The 7,176-nt window shown below is 42.5% G+C and overlaps 1 long non-coding RNA gene across 1 annotated transcript; it reads left to right on the top strand.

Annotated features, from left to right (window-relative positions):
• Nucleotides 1-5,491: 5,491 nt before the first annotated feature.
• On the top strand, nt 5,492-6,348 carry LOC111528142. The gene is made up of 2 exons (XR_003306753.1): nt 5,492-5,680; nt 5,909-6,348. It is a non-coding gene; the product is annotated as an uncharacterized LOC111528142 (long non-coding RNA).
• Nucleotides 6,349-7,176: the final 828 nt, after the last annotated feature.

The following is a 7,176-nucleotide window of genomic DNA, read 5'->3' as shown; positions in this document are numbered from 1 at the left end:
AAATAAATAAATAAATAAATAAATAAATAAATAAATAAATAAATAAATAAATAAAATTAAATAAAAATCACCGATGCTCAGGCACTGCCCCAGATTCATTCATTTGGAATCTCTGGAGATGGGGCCAGGGCACTGCATCTGTTTTTTTTTTTTTTTAAGATTCTCAGATGACTAAAATCATCAGCCAAGATTGAGAACCACTGCCTGCGTCTGTCTCCCCAGCTTGTAGGGTGTGACCTTAAACAAAGTAGGAGCTCATTAATGTTTGATGAATGAATGAGTGAGTGAATAGATAAATGAGTGAATGAAGACTGGGAAGGGCAAAAACAGATGAATAGTCATTTATGACAAATAGGAAAAAATTGTGATAAATGAATTAATTACTAACTAAAAGTGAGCCACAATAATAGCAGTCACCAAACTAGAGGTGGACCACTCAGTGGATAGGCTGAAGGGGATGGGCCAGTATCTAACACTGATGGGAAAAGGCCTCAAAGGGACCTGTGTTTATTGTTGGAATTGGTCTGGTAAAATCCTCCCTTTGGAAGACAGCAGGACAGGGAGGAGGCAGACAATGGGGAAGTAGTTGAACTCACGTAACTGACTAAGAAGAGGATGTCAGTGTTGCCTATGTTTCAGGGAGTCAGGCCCACAGAGGCCCCTGCTGTGCACACAGAGCATATGGAACTCAGAGTGCCCTGGGATGACTGAGGCAGAGACCAAGTTGCCATGTACTTGGAGAAGGTAGGACACAAACCCATCGAAGAGGCTGAGGAACAAGAATACTTATGTGAGAAGTCTAGACAAGTCCAGTCTCTTGCCCTAACTAGAAGATGAACTCTTTGAGACCAGAAATAATATCTTTCTCAGACCTTTTCTGAAAAGTTCCTATTTCTCCAAGTATACGGGAAGGGACTAGCTTCTAAAATAAGTATAAGCAAGAAGGGAACCAACAGAAAAATTAAGGACAGTGTATTAGTCAGGGTTCTCTAGAGGGACAGGAATAAAAGGGTAGATGTATATATGAAAGGGAGTTTATTAAGGAGTATTGACTCACATGATCACAAGGTGAAGTCCCACAATAGGCCATCTGCAAGCTGAGGAGCAAGGAAGTGAGTCCAAGTCCCCAAACCTCAAAAGTAGGGAAGCTGACAATACAGCCTTCAGTCTGTGGCTGAAAGCCTGAGAGCCCACTGGTATAAGTCCAACAGTCCAAAAGCTGAAGAACCTGGAGTCTGATGTTCGAGGACAGAAAGCATCCAGCATGGGAGAAAGATGAAGGCCGGAAGACTCAGTAAGTCAAGTCCTTTCATGTTCCTCTGTCTGCTTTTATCCTAGCTGCACTGGCAGCTTATTTGACGGTGCCCACCCAGATTGAGGGTGGGTCAGCCTCTCCCAGTGCACTGACTCAAATGTTAATTTCCTTTGGCAACACCCTCACAGACACATTCAGGAACTTTGCATCCTTCAGTCCAATCAAGTTGACACTCAAATATTAACCATCACAGACAGAATGCAAATTCAATAAGTTTGCAAATTGGTATAAGATTCATACAGTGAGAGGTGGCAACCATCTGGGCCAGGATATGGCTGGAAAGAAGCTAGGTGGTTAAGTCATGCCCAGAAGAAAAATCAGTCACAGGGTAGGACTAGGTTGGCTCTCAAGGAATTGTATCTCCAGGGTTTCAGCTCATCAGTTTTCACAAACAACTAATATGATTTCTTTCCTAATTGTTAGAGTCTCCATATTCAAAATAGAATTAGTAACAGAGTTTCTCTCCAAAGCTGACACAAAGAAATGTATTTTATTGCCCACTACACAATGGTTTGCTTTATAATTCTAAAGATTCAAATCTCTCCCTAGCTAACATTTCAAATGCAGCTGGTTTGCTTACTGCTTTGGAGTTGTCAGCTAAAAGCCAAAGTTCTGGGAGAGTTATTTTTCTACCCTGGGGGAGGCAGGAGACTTCTGGTGATACTCACACATGTCCTTTAATTTGCCAAAAATTACTAGCTTGGTTCAGCCTAATTATTACATAATTCCTCCATTGTTATAATACAAATTATGAATGCTCATATGATGCGAAGCATCTTCCTTCCCCTAGCATTGGCCTAACCAGGCCCAAGAGACCCAGGGGATGTTGGAAGCACAGTTGGATTTCTCCCTAGTTTCTGGTTACATCTTTCCTAACTTGTTGGTTACTTTTAAAAAATTCCTCTTGAATTAGGTCCAGAGTGACAGATGAATCTGGAGAAAGAGTGAAGGGTTAGAGGCTGGTACACATGTCATCCACTACTGGTGCCCTCTGGCCAACTAGATGGTCAAAGCTCTCCTGTGAGATGTTAGTTGTGAATCTTTGGTGGTCCTTGACCAGCAGCTCCCTGGAAGTGGGAAAGGTGTATTGCCTGTCATCTGGCAGTTGGGTGTGACACCCAGCTCAGCCATTGGACTCACAGTACTCCACCCATCTCTTAGCAGCTGCTGTGAACTACATGTCTATGTTCCCCCAGAATTATCTCCCCAGTATGATGGTATTTGCAGGTAGGGCTTTTGGGAAGGGATTAGGTCATGAAGGTAGAGTCCTCGTGAATGGGATTAGTGTCCTTATAAAAGAGATGGATGAATGAATGACTGAAGAAAATGTGCATGCTCCCTCCCTCTCTCTCTCTAATATGCTAAGTAAAAGATACAGAAAGACAAAAACTCTATGGTGTTATTCATACATTGAATCTAAAAAAGTCAAACTCACAGAAACAGAAAGCAGAAGGTGGTTGCCAGGAATGCTGGGGGTCTGAAGGAAATGGGGAGATGTCTGTTAATGGCTACAAATTTTTTTCAGATATAAGATGAATAAGTTCTAGAGGCCTAATATATACCATGGTGACTATAGTTAAGGTAAAATTGAAATTTTCTAGGAGAGTAGATCTTAAGTATTCTCATCACAAATTTTAAAAAGGTAACCAAGAGAGGTGATGGACATGTTAATTCACTTCATTGTGACAATCACTTGGTGATGTGGTTTGGATCTGTGTCCCCACCAAACCTCAGGTCAAATTGTAGTCCCCAGTGTTGGAGGTGGAGCCTGGTGGGAAGTAATTGGATCATGGTGGCAGATTTTCATGAATGATTTAGCACCATCCCCTTGGTGCTGTTCTTGTGGTGATGTATTAGTTCGTTCTCATGCTGCTAATAAAGACATTTCAGAGACTGGGTAATTTATAAAGGAAAGAGGTTTAATGGACCCACAGTTCCACATGGCTGGGGAGGTCTCACAATGATGGCAGAAGATGATGAGGGAAGAGCAAAGTCACGTCTTATATGGCGGTAGGCCAGAGAGCTTGTCCTGGGGAACTTTCATTTATAAAACCATCTGATCTTATGAGATTTATTCAACATCATGAGAATAGTATGGGGGAAACTGCCCCCATGATTCAATCAGTCTACCCGGCCCCATCCTTGACATGTGGGGATTATTACAATTCAAGGTGATGTTTGGGTGGAGACACAGCCAAACCATATCAGACGTGAGTGAGTTCTCATGAGATCTGGTTGTTTAAAAGTGTGCAGCACTTCCCACCCCCATCTCTCTCTTGCTCTCGCTCCTGCCATGTGAGGTGCCTTGCTTCCCTGTTGCCTTCCACCATGACTGGAAGTTTCCTGAGGCTTCCCCAGCCACAAAAGCCGCCATGCTTCCTGTACAGCCTGCAGAATCATGAGTCAATTAAACTTCTTTTTTTATGTAAATGACCCAGTCTCAGTTATTTCTTTATAGCAATGGCGGAATGGACTAATACACTTGGCAATGTACATGTATATCAAAACATCACGTTGTACACTTTAAATATATACAGTGTTGGCTGGGCGCGGTGGCTCAAGCCTGTAATCCCAGCACTTTGGGAGGCCGAGACGGGCGGATCACGAGGTCAGGAGATCCAGACCATCCTGGCTGACACGGTGAAACCCCGTCTCTACTAAAAAATACGAAAAATCTAGCCGGGCGAGGTGGCAGGCGCCTGTAGTCCCAGCTACTTGGGAGGCTGAGGCAGGAGAATGGCGTGAACCCGGGAGGCGGAGCGTGCAGTGAGCCGAGATCGCGCCACTGCACTCCAGCCTGGGTGACAGAGCGAGACTCTATCTCAAAAAATAAAAAAAAATAATAATAAAAAAAAAATAAATATATACAGTGTTTGCCAATGATAACTCAGTAAAGCTGGAAAAAATAAAATGTGAATGAAGTCAAATGAATAGAGAGGTAAAAGAAGCAGACACAAGAGAGTTTGCCTCCTTGCTCTCCCTCTCTGCTCTCCACTGTGTGAGGATGTAGTGAAAGATGGCCATCTGAAAACCAGAAAGCAGGTCCTCACCAGACATCCGATCTGCTGGCACCTCTATCATCTTGATTTCTCAGCATCTAGAACTGGGAGAAATAAATTTCTGTGTTCAAGTCACACAGTCTATGTGGTATTTTGTTATAGCCGCCCAAGTTGACTAAGACAGGGTCATATTGTGGCTTCAGGCATTTCCCGTGAGTGAGTCTTTTTTCTAGATTATGTCAAGTCACGTCCTCACTGTGTTCACACTTCTGAAAATCTCAGTCCTTTTCCCTGTTGAGGTGAGAGGAACCTTGCTCTTTAACGCCTCTCGTTCTGCTACGTGGGGCTTGTGCACATGACCTCTCACCTTTTGACTTTTCAGATATCTCTCACAATTTAGTCTATATGTTCTCCATATTCCAGAACATACAGGCCAGACTCTCTCAAGAGTTTCCTTCAAACCCCTCTCACCTTGGCTTAAGCAGTGGGGTGGGGGCAAATGCACTCATCCCTTTCCCTGTGTTGTGAGGATTCAGACAACACAAAAACTAACTTCAGATAAGTTCTCCAGACCTTTCTACCTTATTTCTCATACAAGTTGCAGGGAGGTCTAGCACCTCACTTTAGAATATCAAGGGTGCTTGGCACCTACTGTAATTTAAAAATATTTCTATAATTCTTTTATACTCCTTCCTTTAAGAAGTAGAGTCTAATTCCCTTAATTTTGAGTATAGACTGGTCTTGGTAAATTGCTTTTAGCAAAGAGAATATAAAGGAAATGATGTATGAGACTTCTAAAATTAGCTGGTAAAAGGCCTTTTGACTTCTTGCTTGCTCTCTTTTTCTATTTTAGATCATTTGTTCCAGGAGAAGCCAGATGCCACGTCTTGAGGACAGTGAACCCTCTGGGGAGGTTCCTATGGTAAGGAACCAAGGCTCCTGGCAATAGCCTCTGAGTGAGCCACCTTGAGAATGGATTGTCCAGTCCCAGTCAAACTTTCAGAGATGACTGTAGCCCCTGCCAATGTCTTCACCACAACCTCATGAGATCACAAGCTACAACTACTCAGTTAAGTTATTCCAAAATTCCTGACTCACAGAAATTGAGATACAGGAGAGGTCACAGTTAAGATCTTGATGTTCTATCTTCACCCATAATATAGGAACTTCACCTTTTGAGAAGCACCAGGGAGAGCTAGCTGCCTGGGCCTGGTGGAAGCTGCCCATGCCCCACTGATACCCCACAGTATTTCCTGTTCTGCTCAGTACTCCTGCTTCTTTCTGCAAACAACTGTGATTCTCCACCTGGGAGCTTCCTCTGGCCACAGGAGCCTGCTCACCTGAATGGGATACCCCAGCAGTACTGGTGAGTTACAGCTTCCAGGAGCAGCTCTCCTCCAGCAAAGGAAAGGGTTGGCAGAAAAGTACTTCAGCTGCCTCCGCTAGTGTGTGGGACAATGTTAAGACATGCTCCACACAGTAATGCAGGGGTCTCAGCAAGATGGAGCCTCAATTGTCCATAGTAGTAACTGGCCAGTAGATGCCTGCATTGACTTTCTTCCTTGCTGTGCCTTTCTTCCCACTCTCCTGCCAGTGCTTCCTGGAATCATCTCCCTCATCAATCATTTGTTCCAAAATTCTGTCTGAGTCTGTTTCTGAGGAAACCCAACCTGAGTCATCATCCCTCTTCCCCCCGTCACACTCTCTTCACTGGGGGAGGATGGATTGAGTTGACTGGCAAATTTTAGAGAAGGAGTTTGCATTGGAGTGCGTGACTCAGCTGAGGTTGGGCTGTGTTTTTTCAGAGAGAAGTACATTCAGATTCAATGTGTATCCTGTCTTCAGGAAGCCCCATGGTCTGTTCATCTTAGTATGATTACTAAGCTACACTCTGCCCTTTCAAGGGGAAGGCCTGAGATTTGCAGTTGGCAAGCTCAGTGGAAGCTGGATGTTTTATGTAACCTGATTGTGGATATAGATCAATCCATGCTGTTCAATTCAGTCCTCTCTCTAATAAACTGCTCTTATGAACCCCATTTGTCTAATTCTTATCTATTTTCTTAAGTTGTTTTAGTATTCAGTAAAGAACAGCATTTTTTAAAATTTGTGATCTAAAACTTCAAGTACATGTAAAACATAGGAGGAACAAAAACTCTAATATATAAGTCATTTCAAATGACCTACAGGATTCATTGTAGAACATTATGCCTATCAGCAGGTTTTTATTTATAAAAGGAAGACTCAATAATCTTCAGTACAGGATCAAGTTAACTGTCTCAGGTAACCAAGGCCTATAAAAAACTGAAAGGGGAAAATCATTAACATGACAAGAAACAAGTGTGTAAGTCATACACATTTGCATCTAACGCTGTTAGCATAACTCTGGTTCATAGTTCTGGAATGATGTCAGGATTTTTAAGCTTCATGAAATGAAACATTTCTTTTCTTGGTGTGATTTTTTTTTTTTTTTTTTTTTTTTCCCCGCACAAAGAAAAGTCCTGAGTCACAAGCTTCTGAGTATTTTTTAGTCAAGATGGTGTTTAGCATTTACTTTTTAGCTGCATTAAGCTAAATTCTACTGCACTCCCACACATCCCCACTACCATTTCCTCCTGATCACCAAGTAATTAGAAATGATAGATAAATGGATAAGAAGTTTTTTAAAATAAAAAGAATGTTGCCCACTCAAAATTTATATTTTCTTTGAAAGAAATGGAACAGAAACACACAGTAGAAACTAGAGTGGAATCTGTGGACATATTGGCCTAGAGGAACAGAAGCAAGCATTTGAGTTCTGTGGCATGATGGAGACCAAACACACCCTGCAGAAAGTAGGGAATATAAGCCAAAGTCATTGAGCCA

This window comes from Piliocolobus tephrosceles, chromosome 5 (genome assembly GCF_002776525.5).
Source record: "Piliocolobus tephrosceles isolate RC106 chromosome 5, ASM277652v3, whole genome shotgun sequence".
NCBI classification, from domain to species: domain Eukaryota; kingdom Metazoa; phylum Chordata; class Mammalia; order Primates; family Cercopithecidae; genus Piliocolobus; species Piliocolobus tephrosceles.
This window is presented reverse-complemented; position numbering and strand designations above follow the sequence as displayed.